Genomic DNA, 14,761 nt, shown 5'->3' on the forward strand with positions numbered 1-14,761 from the left:
ATCTTTCTTTCCAAAAGGAAAAACATAAATGCCTCCTCCTTTCCCCAAAGGCAAGTTTCACTGAAAATGCAATGGTATGTGAGTGAGGCTGCTTTTCTTTGTTTCACCCTCATCATCTGCTACTGATGCCTTACCACACGGAGCTGCAGCAGATTATACACTTGTACTGATCTGAATCACAGATATACTATCTATAAATGCACGGGGCCATTAAAGCACAAAACTTTCCAGGAAAAGTGTAAGACTCTTTGTTTATCCTACCAAAGCGCAGAGATTCGACTAAAGTTGCAACCTGGCCCATTACATCCAAGTAAGAGGGCAGCATAGAATAGATTTTACTCAGCACCCGCATTTCGGGAGAGCTGCATATGCTGAACACGGCTGAATATCAGGCCACATGGATCTAATTTCTAAGGGGCCTTCTGAGAAGGGCTGGCTGAGCTGGCATGGGAGTGGTGGGCTCAGTAGAACTTACAGGTTCTGGCTCCACTGTGTGCGCAAATAAAGCAGCAGTTGCCCTTAGGATGCTGTTTTCCCGAACTTTCCTTTCTCCCTGTAATTCATACTTAACAAGAAACTTGTTTTGCTTTTATTTATTTTCCAACCCCAGATAGAAGTAGGCTTAAAAGGCTCTCTGTGCCCCCCCCCTTGTTTTGCTGTATTACAACCAAACTATTGTGATTAAACACACAAGCTATAATGACACCCCCCCCCCCTCCTTGGCATGACATGACCGGGCAGCGTCGCGATCGGAAAACAGGTTCGCTACAATCGTGATAGAATCATGCCAGGCGCTCATCCAGCTACTTAGTTCTCATCCACAGCTCCCAGACTGGGGCTTGTTCTGTTTGTTAGCCCTGAACACATACGGGCCAGCCTGTGCTGCTTCAGCTGCGCGGGGTTACTCGAGCTGTCCCTGTCCGCCCCGCCCCAGGACTGCCGGGGTGCTTGAGCCCGGCCCCGATCTTCCTGGCTCTTGGCGTTTTCCTGTTCCCAGCGCTGTCGCTGCGATCGCTCACAGCTGTGCCTTTGGGACGCTCCGTGCTCTCCCCCCTCCCCCCCACCGCGTTATCACAGGCTCCAGCTAGTTCCCTCCGAGCTTTGCATGCCGCTTCCTCACACCTGCCTGCTCACAGCGTTTCCTCTTCCAGAGCTCGTTAGAGCAGCTGCTGTTCCCTCTAAGCTGGGAACCTCTCCAACGGACTCGGCGCCACGGCGGGTTGCGTGTTCGGAAACACCCGGATCCCGTCTCTGACGGTTTAAACAGTGAGGGCTGACTCGGGCTTTTCGTGGCCGATCTTTAGTGGGACTGAGCAAGGGAGAGATTTCCCGAAGCTCCTGCACGGCCCTGAGCCAAGAGAGCAACCGCTACACAAGCGTACGGGGCAGGGTGGGCTCAGCCAGGCTCCAAATCCCGAGGGGCCGCCTGCGCGAAGTGGCGAGGCTGGTCGTGCTCATGACTTTAACTCTGCAGAGGACCCATGTCCATTTCAAAGGCTGTCCGCACAGAGGGGTCAGTGGCTGACGGAAATGGAGCTTGCAATAAGAAATACCAGCAGGGCAGGCGATTCCGATTTTAGCGTCCCTGACGTCCCTCCAAACACACACACATATAACCTGGGGAAAGGCCTGGACTGAGAGCAGCCCCCCTCCCTGCATTTCAATAGCCTTCCCGGCCATTACACACCTGCGGTCACCTCTTCTGTCACACTCACACGTTACTTGGAGCAGATTTTTAGAAAGGGGTACAGAAAGGGGCAGTCCTTCCAAAATGTGGTGGTTTTCTTCATCCTTACCCTCCAACACACTAACAGCCGTGGTGACGCTATGTTTAAAGGCCGTGTAACTCCAGAGAGTGGGTTAGTGCACTTATTGAGATACATTCTAGAATCAAGACTTTCCCTCCAATTTACATTATATTAAATAAATACACATTGTATACTTTCTCAGGCAGATTGTTATACAGTCATGTCCAAACTGTGCTCAGTGGTGTATGTATTGGCAGGAAGAGGTGCTCAGCAGAGTTTGCAATCGACAAAGACAGCTAGGGGGCAGAGAAAGGAGTAAAAGATTTAACAACAGAGTCAGGGTGATGTTTGGGACATGTCTGCATAGTTCAATATTTTAATATTGTTTTGTATGTAAAAAGTATCCCCAGCTGCTCCTCCCCCCAGCTAGTGTTGGTGCCACTTTTTTCCCCAGCTATTTTAATATACTTAGAAAATCACTACAGATTCATTCTTCCCCACCCCAGATCCCACCCTCCCAGAAGTTACAGATGCTTGAATTATGATGCACTCATGCAATATTTTATATATGTATACACACACACACACACACACACACACTGACTGACCTATTTATAGGTCCCATTTAGTAATATTACTGGCCATTTCTGATGTTAGCATAGCAATATAATAAGGACCTATGACCACACATATCCTGAGACATACTTTCCCTCCCCAATCAGATTTACTTGTTCTCTACTGAAGTGTTCTGTGGATGTCATCTTTGTACATTTCCATTTCCTTTCCCATGGTGCCTGCGGTGTATGACTAACTACACTTAAACATATCTAGCATCATGACTCCTTTATGTATCTTTCACCTTGAAACTCTGACATTACTATTAAATATTAATTAGGTGCCATTGTGGATCACAGCACTACAAACAAAAATGCTCATGTCTTTACAAAACTATTGTGACAGACCCAGACCAGTGGGGTACAGGAGTCTGGTAGAGGGCAAATATACTGGTCACTGGATGAGTAGTTTTCCATTCCCTGAGTGACCAGAGAAGGGACTGCCCTAGAGTAATCAGGAACCTGCTAGAACCAGTTAAGGTAGGCAGGCTAATTAGGACACCTGGAGCCAATTAAGAAGAAGTTTCTAGAATCACTTAAGGCAGGCTAATCAGGGCACCTGGGTTTTAAAGGGAGCTCACTTCAGTTTGTGGTGTGAGTGTGAGGAGCTGGGAGCAAGAGGTACAAGGAGGGGAGTGGGCAAGGCAAGGCAAGGCAAGGGTTATCAGACACCAGGAGGAAGGTCTTGTGGTGAGAATAAGGAAGGTGTTTGGAGGAGGCCATGGGGAAGTAGCACAGGGAGTTGTAGCTGTCATGCCACTGTTACAGGAGGCACTATAGACAGCTGCAGTCCACAGGGCCCTGGGCTGGAACCTGGAGTAAATAGTGGGCCTGGGTTCCCCCCAAACCTCCCAAGTGACCTGGCCTGTGGGCTCTTCCAGAGGGGAAGGTCTCTGGGCTGTTCCCCAACCCACATGGTGAATCTCTGAGGCAAGAAAATCTGCCAATAAGCACAGAACCTACCAAGATAAAGGAGGAACTTTGTCACACTATCTACTAACTAAAGACAAAATCAGACTATGTTAAAAATGGTTCAGCCACAACCTTATTGCAAGCTAATGCAAACAGTGCTTGCAAGGCCACAGTGGAGAGAAAAGACCAAAACACCTGAAAAGAGAGACAGGGAGTTAAGTCGCTTCCTCTAACAGCTCTGAGGACTAGAGACTCTCTCTCTTTTAAAGAAATCTGACATTTTCATGCACTAACCTGATCCTAGCAATTGAAGTGTTCAGAAAAACACTAAATACCTGGTTTCAGAGTAGCAGCCGTGTTAGTCTGTATCCGCAAAAAGAACAGGAGTACTTGTGGCACCTTAGAGACTAACAAATTTATTAGAGCATAAGCTTTCGTGGACTACAGCCCACTTCTTCAACCCCACGTCTGGCTCCAGACACAGACCCAGGGTCTGAATCACTTGTCCCAAAGCTGCAAGTTTACCTGAAAACAGCTCACAGAAGTGTGCTTGTCTTTAGCACTCAGATGCCCAACTCCCAATGGGGTCTAAACCCAGATAAATCCGTTTTATCCTGCATAAAGCTTATGCAGGGCAAACTCATAAATTGTTCGCCCTCTATTACACTGATAGAGAGATATGCACAGTTGTTTGCTCCCCCAGGTATTAATACATACTCTGAGTCAATTTATAAATAAAAAGTGATTTTATTAAATACAGACAGTAGGATTTAAGTGGTTCCAAGTAGTAACAGACAGAACAAAGTAAGTCACCAAGCAAAATAAAATAAAATGGGCAAATCTATGCCTAATCAAACTGAATACAGATAATCTCACCCTCAGAGATGCTTCAGTAAGTTTTTTCTCAGACTGGACACCTTCCAGGCCTGGGCACAATTCTTTCCCCTGGTACAGCTCTTGTTGCAGCTCAGGTGATAGCTAGGGGATTCTTCATGATGGCTCCTCTCCCCGTTAAATACCTGGTGATTTAGCCAAGAGAGTTGGTGACAGTGGAAGACATGGTCAGAGATTGTGTCTGGATAAGTTGAATATATAAATTGGAATAGGAAACAAATCTCTATTCACATCTGTATCAGCAAAAAGCAGGTGAAACTGTCGCGAGGGCTAATTGAGTAGAATCGAGTCATTTAGCCCCTATTTGTTAAGAGTGCTAGGTGCGCTACAGCAGTAGTTCTCAACCTTTCCAGACTACTGTACCCCTTTCAGTAGACTGATCTGTCCTGCATACCCCCAAGTTTCATTGCACTTAAAAACTACTTTCTTACGAAAACAGACATAAAAATATAAATGTGTGACAGACAGACTATTACTACTTTTTCATTTTTACCATGTAATTATAAAAAATCAATTGGAATACTATAAATATTGTACTTACAAATCAGTGTATAGTATATAGAACAGTTCAAACAAGTCATTGTTTGTATGAAATTTTAGTTTGTACTGACTTCGCTAGAGCTTTTTATGTAGCCTGTTGTAAAACTAGGCAAATATCTAGATGAGTTGATGTACCCCCCAGAGGTACACATATGCTTGATTGAGAGCCACTGCTCTACAGACATGTCATAGCTGGACTTGTGGGTGGTCCTGTTGGTGTATTCTGAAGATGTGCTCCTTCTGACTCAGGGCCTGGAACAGGGGTGACGGAGCCTTCTGAGAAGTGTGGGGGCCAGCAGGGACCCTCACCTTCTCCATGGCCCCATCCTGTCCTTTCCACCTGAGGCTCCACCCCTTTCATCTGAGGCCCGGCCCCTGGCCAAACTGGAAGCCAGAGCGGGCCGGGAGCTGCAGACCCTCCACCTGCCCAGGGTGGGGAAGCCAAGAGCAGCCCCCAGCCTGTGTTCCCACCCGTGTTCTCAGTGGCAGGTAGAGAGTTTGCAGAGGGTTTCCCGTTACATGTTCCCATGATAGGTAGAGGGTTTGCAGCTCACCCTGACCCAGCTCTGGCCAGGGGACAGGGCCTCGGAGCCGCAGCCCAGGCATAGTAAGAGCTGGGCAGCTGTGGGGAGCCACGGACCCTCCGCCTGCCCTGGGAGGAGGGTCTGGGGGACACGGACATGGGCTGGGGGCTGCTTTTGGCCCCTCCACCCCAGGCAGGTGGATGGTCTGCAGCTCAGTGCCTCATGCTGCCTGGCCTCCCCAACCAGGCTCCGGGTGCTGGCCTGGCCAGGGGGGTGGGGCCTCATGGGGAAAAGGAGGGGCAGAGAGGCCTATGGAGAAAAGTGGACAGGCTAGGCTCATCCACTTTCAGAAAGTGGGAGAGCCATGACCCCTGTCCCCCCTCACCCTCTCCCCCAGTTCCAGCACCCTTGGCCCAGGAGACCTGGCAAAGGTGGAGACTTGCCAAGCCCAGGTCCACTGGGTCAAGAGCTTTGGCTTGGTGGTGGGGGATGGGTTGCCCTCGCTCTAGCTTCCTCCCTCCCACCCATGCTATGGGCCATCTGGTGGGGTGTGGATCCAATACTCTCTCTGGGTGTCTACATTTCTGCCATTGATCCCTCCCCACTGGAGAATTGGGGTGATCTCGAGGCCAGAGCGGCTGACCAATTGCATAGATGCACAGGGCTGCTCGGTGCCTTTTCCTTCAGGGGAGGGCACTAGTGCTCAACAAGCTGGTCCTGTCAATGCTCTGGCACCAGCCAGCCTCCAGAAGATGATCCTGGAGTTTTTCTGGTCAGGGTCCCACTGGGTCTCTACAGGGGTCCTGAGCCTTCCCCTGGAGAATGTCAGCCAGGACTTGGTCTGCATCCACAGCAAGGTCCATGCCTTCTACCTTAGGCTCTGCAGAGACTGCTTTGCAGTGCAGGGAGTCCGCATGGAGCATGCTGGTGCATGCTTTCTTCCACTGCCTCTGATACAACCAGCTCTTTTACTTCCAGCTGAGGGGGTCTCCCCCCAAGACATCTCTGACCAGTCAGTCTTCTACCAGGCCCTGGAAGCTACTTTCAGAGACCGGGTCCAAAGTGGCAGCCAAAGGGAAGGACCTCCTCACGGAGCCCCTGCTACACATTCTGCACACCAAAGTGTGGGTGACAAAGTGCCCCTTGGTGCACTGGAGGTTGGCCCTGGCTGGTACCACTAGAGTTGGAGACCTCCTGGACTATGATCAGAAGGATTGGGTTGATGCTGTGGCACTTAGCCAGTGAATAGAGTTGTCCACCCTGCACATCCGCCGTCGTGCTCCAGGAGGTGAAGGCAGCTTTGCCTCCTGCTTCTCTTGCTTTCCTCTAGGAGGCCCTGTGGGAGGGTGTTTCCTGCCTGCCTCTCTAGGATGACCAGATAGCAAGTGTGAAAAATGAGAAGGGCGGGGGGAAGGAGTGGCAGGGGAATAGGCACTTATATATGACAAAATGCCAAATATCATGACTGTCCCTATAAAATTGGAACATCTGGTCACCCTCTGCCTCTTACCCCCTGGCCCACCAGACCTTGTCATCAGGCCTTTGCCACACAACTCTCCTTGGCCGTCCCTGACATGCAACTTCAGTTGGCTGAACACAGGGTTACCATATTTCAGGTTCCAAAAAGAGGTCACTGCCAGAAGGGGAGGGGTGCTGGAGGGAGGGAGAGGGCCTGGAGGGGAGGTACAGTTGGGGGTGCTGGAGGGTGTATTTGGGAGGTTCTGGAGGTCTGTGTGTGTACTGGGAGGGGTACCCTGTGGGTGCTGAAGAGGATACTGGAGGGGTATGGGATGGGGTAAGTGCATAGTGTGAGGGGCATTTGGGGAGTGATAAGAGGGGGTTATCTGTGGCAGAGGTAATCACTGGAGGTGGGGGGAAGTGTCATTCCCTATCATGATGGCAGGGTGGCTGGTGCAAGCCCAGGACATAGTGCCAGCCATCAGTCAGTGCCTCCCTCTGAAACCTCCCACCCCAGAGCTGGGATCCAGCAGCTGTGACTGCAGGGGAATGGACCAATCATCTGCAGATGCAGGGTGGGACCAATCAGGAAGCAGACCAATCAGGGCTCTTTCTGAGCTGCAATGCATGCTCTGCAAAAATCCCAGACATTGCCTGTTGTTTGAAAAATCTGCCCAGACAGCAGGCAGATGATCAAAAAGGAGGCAATGCCTGGGAAAACCCAGACATACGGTAACCCTAACTGAACACCATCCAGCCAGACTGACTCTAAACCATACCCAGGAAATGTCTGTCTGTGCTCATGCTTCATACCATCCACTTCCTCACCCGCATGTCCTACCTTGACACCAAGAGGCAGGACATGTTGCTACCTAAGGAGGGTGAGGAACTCCCATTGGCTAGTTGGTACTCCACTCAGGTCCCATGGCCCACCAGAGATATTAGCTGGTGGCTCCTTCATGGAGCTGCAAGCATGGGCATGTACCTGCCATGGTTCATGAACTCCTGACACCTGGATTTTCTGCATCCAGAGGGAGGTCCTCACACACAAATGAATAGAACGCATCATGATGCAGCTCCTCTTGTGGGTCCTCCAGAACCTCTTACTGAGATTCTGGCTGCGCTTTTCCTCGTGTCTCCTGCTCTATGCACACCCCATCCATGGCCCCACAAAGTCACAAGATCTCCTCGTCAACCTCCTCTTGGGGATGGCTAAGTCAGCCATTCATCATACCAGGAGGAGGAAGCTGGATGGGGGATACTCTGGACTTCTGGCCCCTTATAAGTTCATGCCTCTGGAAAGAGTTCCTGAGGGCAGTATCCACTGACACCTTAGATGCCTTTGAGGGGTGTTGGGCATCATCTTGGGTTCTCTGCTTGGTGTCCCCCCAGATTCCTTGTTATTAGCCTTTGACCTCATTCCCTTGCCTGTTTTTTTTTCCATTTGTCATTCCCAGAATTCAATAGTAGCTTGAGTTCAGTGGTTCTACCACCTTAGCTGAGGAGGAGGGCCTACACCCACCTGTCCCATTATTATTAATAGTACACATGTGTAATAGGAGTGAGATCTCAGTCCTAAGGGGCTTATAAATTCTATCCCTTGTATGTATTGTAACCAGACCAGTGCTACCCCATTGTGGACTCTAAGCAGGAATATCTCCACCAACACACACTAACAATTAATAGGGGACCCTCTTGAGCAGCTTGGGGGCCTAAACAATTGTTTAGTCTACTTATGCTTAGAATTATCTCTGTTTGTAACTAAAGCCAATAGGATGGGATGGGATGTACCCATCTTCTGAATTCCATGATTTTTGTTGTCACTTTACCATTTTTATTCATAAAAAAAACTATGCAAATTTGACTCATTTTTGAAAAAGAGAATCCATAACTTTCATATAACCTCTGCATACACAGAAAATGTAAATATCTTATTGACACCAAATATTTCCCTACCATTTTTCCATGTTATCAATATTTCTGATACAGTGACTTAAACCCTTCAAGTTTCAGCTTCAGAGGTTCTGCTCTCCCTCTTGTAAAGTGTAATACAGTACCTTACAAATATAAAACATGTTTCAGCTCCCAGGGTTCCATAATGACGTCCTCAGTTAGAGGCATACAACACTACAGTAAAACAATCATATCTGGGGTGGAGGACACTAGCCAAGAGGCAAATAGTACAACAACAGGAAGGGAAATTTTGACCAAGAACTTTGGGGCATACGCCTTGTTTGGGGGTCTCAGTACTAGTAAGATCCCCCAGAAGGTCATTATATGGTGGAACTGTGCAATGAAAGAAATAAACCAAGTGTGCCTCTGTTTGGTTCCTTTTCTGCATCAGTTGTCAGATCACAGCTGCTGCCTGGTGCACTAAACCCAGGGTAGCAGTGTCTGAAGCAACCAGAATATGTTCAGGAGCTGCTGCAGCAACTGATCTCCATATACCTTGGCATCCAATGTCACAAGAAAGCCCTTACTATTCACACAGACAGGGCTATGCTAAGGAAAAGTCACACACAGCATACTCCGAGATACTTTCTTTTTCAAGGGTGGAAGGGCTGAGTCAGCCCAGCAGAAATTGGGCCCCATGCTGCTCTCAGGAGTGCTTTGCTATTGGGTTCATTAAAAGCATGGCAGGAAGAGACCATCAGATCATCTAGTCCAGGGGCAGGCAACCTATGGCACACATGCCGAAGGTGGCACACGAGCTGATTTTCAGTGGCACTCATGCTGTCTGGGTCCTGGCCACCAGTCGGGGGGGGGGGGGGAGCTCTGCATTTTAATTTAATTTTAAATGAAGCTTCTTAAACATTTTAAAAACCTTATTTACTTTAACATACAACAATAGTTACAGACTTATAGAAAGAGATCTTCTAAAAACATTAAAATGTATTACTGGCATGGGAAACCATAAAATTAGAGTGAATAAATGAAGACTCGGCACACCACTTCTGAAAGGTTGCCGACCCCTGATCTAGTCTGTCCTCCTGTATATCACAGGCCACTAACTGCCACCCAGCCACCCCAACACCTAACCAACAACCAGAACTAGGCCATAGTATTACAGCCTTTAGGTGATTAAATTATTGTCTGCAAAAGGCAGAAAATAGGAAGGACTAAGGTGCACCAATACCCAAGGACACTGAAGTGACATAAATGAGATATACCCCGAGGAGGGTATATATTTTGGATGAGATCCATATATGTTATTTAGATTCACATCAAGATCACTCTATTGATGCAAGGGCATAATAGTTTTATTGAGAGAGAACAGTTATATTTCCACCCATAGACCTTTCCCGGGGCACATAATATGGCACAAACCATACCCACCCCACTGGAAGGCGCCAGGAGTCTAGGAGCATCTCACGCGGCCGGTTTTGCTGATCAAAGGGACCCAAACTGGGGGAACTCTCACTGTCCTCAGCCCCTTCAGCTTTTATTGTTCTCAGACTTTCCATGGGAGACAATGAATCCCAATACTTCACTTAGGCACACACATCGTTATCTGCTCAGAGGGACAGCTTCCTTTTAAGTATGGCTGATAAGAAAATTGATTACTGTTTGTAACACTCACTGCCCCCCTTAGAAATGCTAACAAGTTTATTCAGCGAGGCTTTGATGTACTGATACATGCTATTAGATAGTCAATTAGGCATCAACGAGATTACTTGTTTAAGAGTAAATGCCTTTTTATTTGAAGTACCCGTGAACACTAACCTGTCCATTGCCCTCTCACTCCCTTGATTGCAGCTGGAGGCATAGTACTGGTATCAATTACGGGGATATTGCAGAACTGTTTTAAAATATCCCCCTTTATAATGCCACCCTTTTTTAAAATACAATTTTAAAATTCGATTGCATGTTGCAATACGTCAATTTCCCTATTTGGACAAAAAGAACAGGAGTACTTGTGGCACCTTAGAGACTAACAAAGGTATTTATAATGTGTTAGTCTCTAAGGTGCCACAAGTACTCCTGTTCTTTTTGCGGATACAGACTAACATTGCTTCTACTCCGAAAACTATTTGGACAATTACATCACAATTGTGGGAGTGATCATTTTAAAACCGGATTTTGAAAATCTCATTTAGCTCTTCGAAAATTAATGACCAAAAGATGACCAAATAAAGTAAGGAAAATGTAATAGACCTTAGGTTAATCATTCACTCAACACCCCGAAACAGCTGAGGGATGTCCAAAGAACTCTGATACCTTTACATTATATTGTTCAAATGTGAAAACATAGTTACTATAAATAATACATAAGAATTTACCTGGGTTAGAAATAGATCTTTGTGAAAGGGAAAGGAGGAAACTTGTCTTTTTGATTACAGAATTATTTTGCTTTTGGGTCCATTAAAATCACAGCACAGAATTTTTTTCGGGGGGAGGGGAAGAAATCCTTTTCTCTACTAGGTTTGTTTGTAGGCAGCTGAAAGGAAAAGTTATCAGGCTTTGCACAGAGCCTGTACTGAAACCTGAAGGTCTCTCCTCCCCCTTCTCTACTCCAAGCCCTCAGGGCTTTTCCAAGTTAATTGTCATCTAATTGCCTATCAAAGAAAGAGATAATGGGCAGCAATTAGATCTAATGGCCCTGTAGTGTGAGCTCTCTCCCGATTAGCACACAGCACGGAATTGCTTCACCTGGTTTGAAAACAGGTCCCTTGAGTGGCTCCACAGAGTCTGCGAGCAGCAGGGGTCCAAATATTCTGGCCAAACCTCTAGTATCCTGGCAAACTACTCTGGCCAAATTGGATAAAGGCGGTTAAGCAAGCGCAGGCTGCAGACATCTCTGACATTATTGCTTTGCTAATTAAATAGTGTCCCCCACGCTGCAGGGGCAGAGATGATTGGCAGTGGAACTTTGAAGTCACTGCTCAAGCGATTTTGCATTCTAGCTTTTTCCTCCATAGTATCGAATCTCTCCGTCGCAGATCCAGCTACCCATCAGATGTGGTGTAAAAAGCCGATGGTGGAACAATAATAGCAGTTTCACTGCGCTGCTTTTTCAAAGGAACAAGTAGCAAACTCGCTTCCACTCCCCACATACGTTACTTTTCTAAAGTACAAACGGAAAACTTGACTCACTGGCATCACGCTGTCCTCAATGAGTACACTCCAGTACTGATCGCTTATTGTGCCTGACCCCCAAATGCGATTAAAGAGACAAAAGGGGATGTTGAAATAAAGGACTTGCTCAAATCTGCTGGTGGAAAAATCCACCCAACCCTCTTCTGCAGGGTAATTCAGACACATTTTAGTTGCTATCAGTCCATGCTTTTGTGTATTAAGGCATGACCTCAGTCTCTATCTCTCTGGCCGTTTGGAAGTGCGGACCCAAAGTTTGCTGAGGAGAGAGAATCAGCAGCTCTAATTCCTCTGTCTACTTGGTGTCCAGTGTGCTGCATAGCAACTGATCATCTTCCTCTATCCTCAAAGTAGTTGCACTTGCACTTCAGTGTCCCAACCCAAGCTTATATATAATTATTAAGCGATGTGGGTCCTTTGGGGATGGAATTCGCCACAGTGTATACTACACATTAAACACGTTACTATCAAACTTCAGCCTTCCGTTCTCAAGTAAAAAATTAAACACCATGGCTGGAAAAAAACAAACTTGCAAAAACAAACGAGATCGGTATATGTTTTTGCAGATGCAACATATACCATATAATCACGCTTAATAAACTGGAATGGACTGTTGGCAAAAATGTATTTGCACCGTTGTTTCACGTAAACTCACTCATTTTTCTAGAGTTTAGTTAAAACAATTCTTGGAAGTTTAACCCAGTAAACGTATCTCACAAAACTCATATAGGCAGATTTTGGCATAAATCGGGCCACCGTTTCTAGTTAATGTTGCCAAATGCTAGAAGATTTCAGGCGGTTGTTGAATAGTCATTATGCAAAGTGCTCATTAGCACCTTTTTAACTGGTGACAGGGTGTTTCTGCCGTGTCTTTCTTTTTCGCGGTAGTTTCCTCCCAGCGCGCAAAACCAAAGACAAAAGGACTCCCGTTCAGGAATCATTGCAATGCACAATGATATGCTGCATTGTTTTCACGCACCCGGGCCTAGCCCTTATAGCTAAAATTTGAAACGTATCTATCAAATTTGAATATTTCCAGCTGCCTGGATGTAAATTCCACAAGTGCAAACAATGTGCGTGCATGCAACACACACACGAAATCGAGAACAATGGGGTGTTATCCCAACCGTATAATTTTGTTGTTGAAGGGAGAACGCTAGGAATGTAATTGTATGTATGCACCCCATAGCAAGGCAATACGCTTGGGGTTATAGTCTTAGGCTCTGGTAGGGGTAGAGAAACTGGGAATAAGCAGTTGCTATTTATCAGTTTGTGAAGCATTGTGCGTTCATTATAAAACCAGATATGGTTGTATGTGAGTATCTGCATTATGATAAAATTCTTCTGCTTTTCTAACTCAAGCCTACTTCTAAGGGGGCCCTTCTAGGAAGACAAGGGTCAAAAGCCCATTAGACAATAAAAGGAGGCCTTAGGCATAGGTGCTGGCACTAGAGGTGCTCCCGCATCCCCTGACTTCAAGTGATTTCCATCATCTCCAGGGTTTACAGTTTGGCTCAATGGCTCTCAGCACCCCCACTACAGAAATTGTTCCAGCACCTCTGGCCTCAGGCGCTGTAGGGGCAGCTGACTAGGAGCTGTTTGAAGAAGTAGCTTTACTGCCCTGTATGTGAAATGCTGGCGATGAGGACGATAACATACAAAGTGTAATACCTTATAGGCAGTCAGATTCCACAGCTACTGAATAGCTCGACCTTTGCAATTATTTTATTGCTCTTCAGAAGCCATTGTCATTTCGGGGTCCGTGCAACAAGTAGCTACTGCAATGGCTAACCCGGCAGTTGTCTTGGAAGTGGAAAGTCCTAAGCCCAGTTATTGAAATGAAGAGTTTTAAACAGGAGCCCAACTAGAAGGATGCGATAGAGGCAGTGCAGGCTCCTCCTTTGCGTCTCGCCCTGGGCCTGAGGTGCCTTCTCAACCCCCAGGGATGGGATCCTAGGGACAAAGTACATGGGAGGAGCTGTGAGCAGGGCAGCTATTTCTGAGTGAAATTGGGGTGGGGGGAAGAGAAGGGATAGGGGAAGATGCTATGGAAAGGAGGATTTGCTCCAGGTTTTGAATTTCTAGGGGAGCTTCCATGAGCCCTGGTTCTTCATAAAATGTGTTGTGAAAGCCAGACAGCCTGGGGGCATTTTCATCAAATACGAAATCTGAGACCCTTGCAGTCGCTTCTTCCCAAGGGCCTTGTAAACTTGTGTTATGGGCCCTGGGATGGAGTTTCCTGATTACCACTCCCATGTCTTCCCCTCCCCCTCCCATAGCAGCACTACCTGTTTCGGGAGGGCTGCGCGCTCTCCCTCTCCAGTCGGGTTTTCTGACTCATATTTGCTTCATCACCTTCTCCTCTCCTGTTTTTTTCCTTTCAGTTGTCTCCCCTTTCCCCCTTCTTTCAACCATGCTTTATCTCCTCCCTGCCAGTCAGACCAACTGCCAGGAGGCCCCCCATCCTTCAGATGAGACTGGGGAAATAATTACTGGGTGGGGGGTCTTGAGGGCAGGCGAATTATGCCAGTCACTAACACCTTCAAACTTCATTTTTTTTCCAAACAGGAAAAGCAGAAACCGCCCACCCCATCCAAAAAAGGCATTTTGAAGCTGAGTTCCATGCCACGTTTTATAGTGGATGGGTTTTAGTGAGTTACTCCAATCTTTGCCTGTATAGCAATAATCCCATGGAGTATATAACAGACACAATAAAGCAGATAAATGTAGAGGCTTTCATGTAAACATGTATATTTATAGACATTGACTGTTTGACCCTCCTTAAAATTTGGCTGCTTTAGACCTGATAAGGTATCTACCATATGAAGGCTTCCTTGGAGATATCTTAATACATCCACGAAAGCTTATGCTCTAATAAATTTGTTAGTCTCTAAGGTGCCACAAGTACTCCTGTTCTTCTTAATACATGAATGCATTGAAGAGGTGCACTTCATAATCCCAGAAGACTGGCTTTCAT

Source organism: Malaclemys terrapin, chromosome 7 (genome assembly GCF_027887155.1).
Source record: "Malaclemys terrapin pileata isolate rMalTer1 chromosome 7, rMalTer1.hap1, whole genome shotgun sequence".
Classification (NCBI taxonomy): domain Eukaryota; kingdom Metazoa; phylum Chordata; order Testudines; family Emydidae; genus Malaclemys; species Malaclemys terrapin.